The following is a 9,039-nucleotide window of genomic DNA, read 5'->3' as shown; positions in this document are numbered from 1 at the left end:
GTCCTTCACATATTTATAAGTCTAGTTATTTCATGCTTTGTTGATTAAAATCTTGGCAAATACCATTTACATAGAAAATCCAATTTATTGAGACGATGACAAGAACATGTAAAATGTTTATTAAGTTATTTTTCAGTTCATGTATTTATTCCAGTCACTGGAAGATGAAATAAAACAGTTAAAAAAAAAAACATATAACAGACTTAAGACACGCAAGTTATAGTAAACAAGTGGGTCTTTAACTAGCTTTAAAAGCCTTCAGAGAGCCGGCCTAATATCTTGAACGAGATTGTTGCACAAAAGTGGAGAAAAGAAGGAGCATGTGCTCCAGCAGAGTATTTTTTATTGCTTTTGGAATCTTTAAAAAAAACCAGTGGCCTGAGATTGGAGAGCACAGGGGAGGACATAAAGGTGCAGAAGGTCAGCGATATGAAGGAGCTGAGCCATTTAGAGCTCAGCAACACCTTCAAATCTGCTCTAGCCTGACAAGGAAACCAGAGAATGTCAGTGCTGAAGGAATGTGCTCATATTTCTCTGTTTGGATTAGAATGCAGGCTGCACAATGGCACAGTTGGTAGGACTGTTGCCTTGCAGCAAGAAGGTGCTGGGTTTGATTCCCGGCCCCAGTCTTTTTGCATGTTCTGCATGGGTTTTCTCCAGGTACTCCAGTTTCCTCCCACAGTCCAAAAACATGACTGTCAGGTTAATTGGCCTCTCCAAATTGCCCCTAGGTGGGAGTGTGTGTGTGCATGGTTGTGTCTCTGTGTTGCCCTGCGACAGACTGGTGACCTGTCCAGGGTGTACCCCGCCTCTCGCCTGGAACGTTAGCTAGAGATGGACACCAGCAACCCTCCTGACCCCACCAAGGGACAAGGGTGTAAAGAAAATGGATGGATGGGTTAGAATGCGACCAGATGCAGTTCCTATCAACTGCAGACTTATAAAACCTGTTTTCAACCCAGAGAGTATAACATTGAAGTAATCAATGAGAACCTCCTGTCTAATCTTATGATGAGATAAGATGATAAGAAAAATGGTGTGTGTTGCTGCTGATGTAAGACTGAATGAGAGAACACAAAGTTATTTACTTTTTCCCTGTAATTTATGACACAGTTGGAAATTTTTTAAGTGCTTTGGGGAAAATATTAATATTTCTGAGGTCTAGTGACCAGTAAGTCTGTCTTCTAAACATTAAGAAGCAGGAACTTATAGAATAACCAGCCCCAAATTGCATAAAAAACGATTAACTAGCCGATAAAACAGAATATGATTCTTTATCTTTCTCTTATATGTTAATCCAGAATGAAATCTCTGAGATCTTTTATTCAATTGTTTTTTGTGACCAAGAGGCTGCATCTTTTCAACAATGCAACAAACAGAGAACAATGCAGATAAAAGTAAATACTCGTTCACTCAGATTTAAACAAAAAAAAAAACACATTGGATAAGAGCATCAATGCAACTTTCAAGCTGTATCTAAAACCAATTTTATCTGGATAACTATTACCTCTAAAAGGTTCTGAACCTTTTAGTTTCATGTAAATTAGTTCATTCTTCCTTATTTGACAGAATAATCTAATCCAGCGTGTTTTTTTTCTCTGCAGTTCTGTTCCTCACTGCTGTTTTGCTCTAAATGCTAATTCACTTTCCACCAACCCTTTTCCAATTTTCCGACTTATAAACATGCTGTATTTTCATTCCCACCACTCTAATACTTTGATCTTTCTCTGTTTGTGGATTTTTATCTCTCTGCCTGTGTTTGTCCATCTCCGTCTTCGCAGTTTGTCTCTTTCCGATGCCTCATCATCCTCTCTCAGCGCCGACGATCACACCCAGCGAGCCGGACGTGTTTGTCTGTATTTTGTTGCACTCTAAACATCCTCACAAAACCCTCCGTCTCTCTGCTATATAAACAAAGCACAGCCATCCACTTTTCCACCCATTTCCTAATTTATCATCTCCCCTCTGCTGCTGTAATACTTTCATCAGCCTCTAAATAAACAGTGCAGCCTTAATGAGTTTGGCAGATGGTGCTGCCTATTTATCTGCTTGAGAGCTGTGCATTTACCTGCGATTGAAAGATGAAGGCATTTTCAAACGGTTTACATTTAGATGACCTCCAACGACCCAAAGGTGACACAGCTAAAATGCTCATTAATATTCTTATCTTGCCTTTGACATTTTATAGCTTTAATCAGAAGTTTTCTCCACTCATCAAAGGTATAAATGTCATATTATGGAGGGTTTTAATTATTTAAATCAATCTTTTCCAGGAAGGAATGATTATATATCATGCTGCAATGAATTTTAACAACATGATCTGGATACATTTACAGGAATTGTAGATATTTATAGTTTATCTTATTCTGATGCACAAAATAATTCACCCAACCTAAACTATATTCACCACTAGTATTAAGTAATATGTAATTGTGATCAGGTCACTTGACTTCCCTTCTTGGTAAAACAAGTAGCATTCATTGCTTTGTTCCATGATGTACTTCTTAACTTTTGAACATGGTTGAACAGATTTTTTTTTTTCTATCAAATTCACAGTTATACAAACACGAATACGGAGTAAGACGTATAGAAAGATGTGATATTTTTTAAATACCTGGAACCACTTAAAAGGGAACCAGCTGAATATGTAACAAATGTTACAGTTTTGGCCCCAAGTCGAACCAAGTCTTCTAGACTATCAGGTGTGAAAACACTCTAAGAATATATTTCTTTCCACAATCGGTTAATTCTGTCAGGACTGAAATATTTTTGCTCATCTTTATATGCCAGTAGGACAATCCAGTCTGAACCAAATACTAAGCAGAATATCCCTACAAAACACACCCAGGCAGCTGGGTTAGAAGTCTATAATGGAGAAGTCTGTCTTCACAGATTAGTTGCATCTCAAGGTCATAAAATATGTATAATCCTGCCAAAATATTGTTTTATATATGTTTTAAGGCACTGAATAAGAATTCTGGTCTCAAACACATTAATTCTTTCACACTATTAAAATATGCAAATGCAAGTCTTGAGGAAGCTTTTAATCCAAAGACGAGGCCAACAAGATTCCCCTAAGTTTTAAAGTCTAAATGTCATAGAAAGTTGGAACAGACTGGTGGAATAAAAACATGAAGGAAAAGATCACTCAGACGCACTTCAGTACTTTCTCCATCTAGTCCTCCGACCAGTACTTTGCCCTTGTAGCTTAATAGACATACACAATGTTCTGAGTCAAAGAGAATAAAGTCTTTTTTAGCTGGAACAATGATCTTTTATTCATTCTAGTCAAATAATACAACATCAATGAGGCCAAATGCTTTGACGGCAGTCAAAAAAAAAATTGAAATTCAAGCTGACTTTTGGAGTTTTAAGCTCATTAAAATAAAAAGTTACACGTTCATGTCAGAATTTCTATGTTGTATGAAAGTCATGTGTCAGTCAGAGGTTAAAGGCTGAGGGGTCTAAATACAGGGTAAACCATTAACAAGCAGCAAAGACAGAATGAATGAACCACAGGTCTGACATGATGAAAAAAATACATTTAAACTTGTGGAGCTCATCAATCAGAAACTAAAACCAGGAGTCACAAAGGCAAATTTGGTCATTCAGAAACCAAACAGTCACAATAATAAACCAGAAAATTAAGTCCTAAGCAAAATTTATCAAACGCACTCTATCACAATAAAAATAACAATAACACATAAACTTTTCCTTCATGAAGGAAGAACAGTGGATTAATAGGTTTGGTAACTGATCAATAGAGTTAATTATGTGATGGAGAGAATTACTTTACCTTTCTTGGTTCTTGAGATGTTGCTGCGATGGAGGAATGAGTGATGCTGAACTGAATGGGCCTGAGCCTGGCAGGCCAGAGGGAAGAGAAGCTGTGTGTCCTTAATGCTTGGAGTTTTCTCTAATGAAAGCTGAGACCGGTGGGAGACAGAAGAGGTGGTGGAGTCAGCTGCACATTGTCCAAAAACCCCCAAAACAAACTATCCTCCTTCTCACATCTTCATTTTCACCAATAGTAACATTCGGCTGTTGATCTGGTGATTTGTTTGATGTAAAAAAGTGTTTCCTTTTAAGTTTTGCAAAATACATCCATTTCAACACCACCGAAAAACAACTTAAACTTTTTATTGAAAAGCGCAAGTTTTTTTTTTTTTTTTTTTAATTGGTGTCTTTTAATATTTGCTTAATTTAATTTATGTTCAGAATTTCAATTTGTGCATTTTTATGGTTAATGGCAGTTAGTGACATGGGGAAAGAAGTGGTGACAGACAAACAAAGATGACATTTGCAGCGTTGAAATTCCGATCATCCCAACGCTTGAAAAGTAGAACAATAGCTTGTCAGAGCATCACCAAACAGAACTATGAGCTGTGACAACAGGGTTGGTCCAACAGGGCATTCTTCAATCCAGATTTCAAAGTTTCAAGGCAACTTTCTTCCTCTCACAGCGTGGGTGTTTGGCTACGTTTGCGCTCTAGTTGTCAACAGGTTTGACGGAACAGCTGGGAAATGCAGCAGTGAGGCTTCGGAATGACAGGTGCATGTGTGTGATATGAACCCTCACGGGGCAGATGAATCAGACAGCAATAAGTGTTGCACACTCAGACACAGACAGAAGAAATGGCATGTTTAGAAAATGAGGTGGAAATGCTGAAACTCTCTGCAGGAGTTATGCCTCCATTTTGAATAACCTGCGTAACCTGTCATGGGTAAAGTAAGGTTGGCACATTTCTAAACCGGTGTTGTGCAAGTACATCTTTTAAGCATTTTTAAAAAAATATTATCTCCCTCCCAAAATGTCTAGAACAAGAATAAAAGAATCCTTGAATATGAACTTAAGAACTCCTTTCTATTATAAGAAGAAAAAGAAATCTAGTGTCCTTGTTGCCAAACTCCAATAGTTAAAAGCACAAATTCATGTTTAAATGACGTCTTGACTAATTTGTCTGACACTGAATCAGAATTAACTTTTTTTAGCTTCCACGAATTGCCTGCATTTTAGGAGGGCCAAAAGTAATCATCTGAACCTAACAATTAACTGACGACAGCTGGCCATCAAGCATTTTACTAATTTAACACAATTGAGAATGAGAGGAACATTAGATTGGTTTTTGAGACTACAGGGTATGTAAATCTGAGTGTCATCTGCATAACAGTGAGATGAAATTCTGTGTTTACAGAACATATTACCCAAGGGAAATATGTAAAGCTTGAATAAAACTGGATCCAAGATTAATCCTTGAGGAACTATATGACTATCAAAAGCAGTACAGGAAGAAAAATGACCAAATTCCACTGATAAAGATCTATTAGATAAATAGGCAGTGAGCTACTGAAGGACCAACCGAACCCTGAAGGGCACAAAGTTCAAGCTAAAATAAAACAGTACATTCACCATTGTCTAGGGACAGGACCAGGTCAGTTCAAAGTTTTGATAAAGCAGGTTCAGTGCTGAGACTGAGTCTGAAAACTGAAGAAGTACACATAATGATGTTGCATGTTTACTGTAAGTGGATGTACGGATGTCAAATGAAAGTCAAAGTCAGGTTCATGTTTTAAACTGGGAGAGGAACGTCCATGAGCACGACTGCTACTGTATTTATCAGCTGGGTTATTAATGGTCTTGGTCAGCTTCTTAAAACTTCTCTTAAAAAATATTTAGCAAGTAGAATCTCAACTGAACTGGTGGTTGGTTTTATACTTAAAACAATAGTGATAATGTCAGATGAGGCCACCTTTTAAAAAATCTTTCGAAATGGCAGTGCAATCTGGGCAGAAATTCAAAAAGCAAAATGTTGAATATTTGAATATCAAATACATCTTTGAAGAAAAATTAGAGTTCTCACAGGCAGCAGTAGACAGCTCAGGGAAGAGAAGGCTTGAGGACCGAAATGATGAGAACCTTGGGGCAGTGGGAATTCTTTGAAATAATGTGCGCAAAATAATTGGCCCTCATCATAGATGGCACAGGGTCTATAATTGGAAAGTTTCTTTTTATTTACTAACTGTAGATCCTTGTCTGCCCAAAACCACATTAAGCAGGAATATGAAAAACTCAGGCACAGGAAATAGGTAGAAAATGAACTTATGCAATTTTATCTCTCCTTTTTCTTCTTTCCTCTTATTTCTTCCCTTCCTTATTTCCCATGTGTCTTTTTCTTCATGAAGGATGAGCAAAGCGATCATTTCCATATTGATTGACGAAGATATTCTGCAAATGCTGTTTAAACCTTATTCCTGAATATTTCACAAGAAAATGGAGAAACTCTAGAATAAATTTATCCATTCAGTGTTTCAGCAATAAAACACAAAAACCTTTAAACTCTTTTTATAAAGAATGATGACTGAACTAGACATAAATATAAAACCATTGGGTGACCATGTCTTTACATTTTTATGTAAAAAAAAAACTGATTTCTGTAACTGCATTTTTTGAAGAAAAAACACCTTTATTTACACAGGATTATCTAAAAGTAAAATAAAAATCCAACATGTTTTAGCCTTTTTGAGAGAGTTAAATATGTTACAAGCAGTCATTACTCCTTTTAAAACAGGAGTGATGAATCTTTTCTCTTTTATGTGCAATTTAAATGTTCAGCTTCAAACTAAGTACTTAGCTTCCTAAATAAATATTTAGTTTGAAACTGTGACATTGATGAATTAATAAAAAACAAAATAACTTCTCAAAATAACCCAAATTACTGCTGTTAATTTTTCTATTGTGTAACTTTACAAACGGCTCTCCATAACAATAAGCATCCACTTTTTTTCTCAGACTCTCCAATCGATTCGTGTCTGGCTTGTATTTTCATTGTGGTTTCTGTTACCACAGAAATGCCATTGCTTACATTTCTGTTATGTCTGAGTTAGGCTTTTATATTTATTTGCATAAAATTGTGCAGCAAGTCAGATACAAGCCCTAAAGAATGTATGTGGTCATGATTCCAGACCCCCTGAGTCCCTACCAGATCCTAAACATTATCTTTTTCAGTCTGACTGAAAAAAGTTCTCCAATCCTGTCTCAGTCAGACTCTTCATTACTGTAAATGCTTCATCTTTAATAAATGATCCATTAACAGAACTCCAACCCTAAACATCTAACAAATGGAAACTCTGTTAACAAAGAATAGCAGATGGCTTCTCTCATTAGGAGCATTTCCACTGACCATATAATTGCATAATTTGATATTTTTAAATTAATGGAGACGTGGCAGTTAAAAAAAAAAAAAAACTCTCACTTTTTAATGAAAGGTTTTGAAGTGTTTTTTTGGTTTTGTTTTTTTTTGTTACCATACTGAAATTGATTTATTTTGCAAAACTGCACACTATTTTTTGCATCACATGAGTCATATGATCAACAACCGGATGTTGCCACTGGAAGAAACCACAAAGAAGTAGTTGGGGGATAATGGAGGAGCATGTTTTCCATTGGCTTATTGTGTGAAAAAACTTGTTCATATGTGATTTAAATTATGTTGTTTTTTAAATTGAAACACTGCAATTACAAACAATATTGGCAAAGTTTTGCACACATTTGTAGTGGAAGGGCAACAAAATGGCAGTAAAGAAAAAAATATTTACATAAAATGTAATGTATTAACTTTTATTGGCTCCTAGGATGTCTGTTGCTTGTATTTTAAAAAATCAAAAAGATTTATTCTAGTGGATGTGTTAATGTGGCCAATCCTAAATTATTTAACAAATATTAATGGTGATCTAAACAGTTATACGATTGAATGATTAATATTAACTGTGTAAATGTACAGACGTCAGGTCTGCTACTCTGACTTGTTAACATATTTTAGCAAACTTCGCAGCTAAGACACTGTGATCTGTAATGACAAGTGGAGTTTTGAAATTAATAAAATGAGAAAAAACAAAAAATGTGGACTAGTTTGACTTGTAGTTTTTAATACTGAATACTGAATCTTTTTCATGAAAGCCAATGTAGTCAGATATATCATTACGATCTCTAGAAATAATGCATGTTTGAAGAAAAAAAACATCATTAAGCCATTGTATTGAGCTCATGCTGGGTAACTTTTCTCATACTTGGAGCATAGATTCAGGTTATTGGTATAAAAGTGACTCACAGTGGCTGGTGTCCCTCTCTCATGGACATAACAAAGTGCAGATAAGGATTTGTCTCTGGCCAGTCAGCAACCAACCTATGGATAACAGAGTAGATTACTGGACCTGATTAATGAGCTGCCCTTTTGACGGTGCCATATATCCTTAGCTCCAGCTTGTGCCAATTTAGCCTCTGGCTGAGATGTATTGATTATGTGCACAATAGAGCTTTCACTGTCAGTCCTCACTGTATCAATGTATCTGACCACAACAAGGCAGAAATCAAGTAATTGATAATAAATTAGACGGTTGGATGATTCAGCTTTGGCCCCATCTGTTACACAGAGCAGCCAATGTGTCAGGAGTGGAGCACAACAGTCACAAAGGGATTGATTGCAAATTCAGCAGTGGATTAAATATTTTATGCTACCATTGGGGACGGTTGTATGTATGATGGGTTGCTGCTTGATTGAGCACATCAAAGTTTTTCTAGGTTAAAATAGTTCTAATGGAGCGATTGATGTAAAACTCACATCAGATGTTAGCAGCAACTCAAGCAATTTGCATGCAACCAGAAATAAGAGCAAATTAGTGCACAAAATATGTTTTGAGTGAAAAACTGAATTGAACACATGCTAAAAAAAATCATAGAAAGCCAAGGAACCAGTAGAAAACTTCCATTATTCAGAAATTTGTCCTGTTTAGCTAATTAAATAATAATTGATGTCCTGTGAAAAGGTTTGTCTTTACCAGACTATTGCAGAGTAATACAATTTTCTTACAAGGTAAGAGAACCATAATCTAAAAGTAGAAAGAACAGTATTTCATACCTTATAAGATTTCTAATAGAGGAGTAAAAAATAAATAAATAAATAAATAAAGTTGTCCAGAAGAAAAGGAGTCCATGCAGAGAGCTTCAGAAATACCTGGAAATCACAGGTAGCACTTTTTCCA

The sequence above is a fragment of the Poecilia latipinna genome, unplaced genomic scaffold (assembly GCF_001443285.1).
Source record: "Poecilia latipinna isolate Pla-1442-1.1 unplaced genomic scaffold, P_latipinna-1.0 Scaffold1089, whole genome shotgun sequence".
Taxonomy (NCBI): domain Eukaryota; kingdom Metazoa; phylum Chordata; class Actinopteri; order Cyprinodontiformes; family Poeciliidae; genus Poecilia; species Poecilia latipinna.
Note: the sequence above shows the minus strand (reverse complement) of the source record.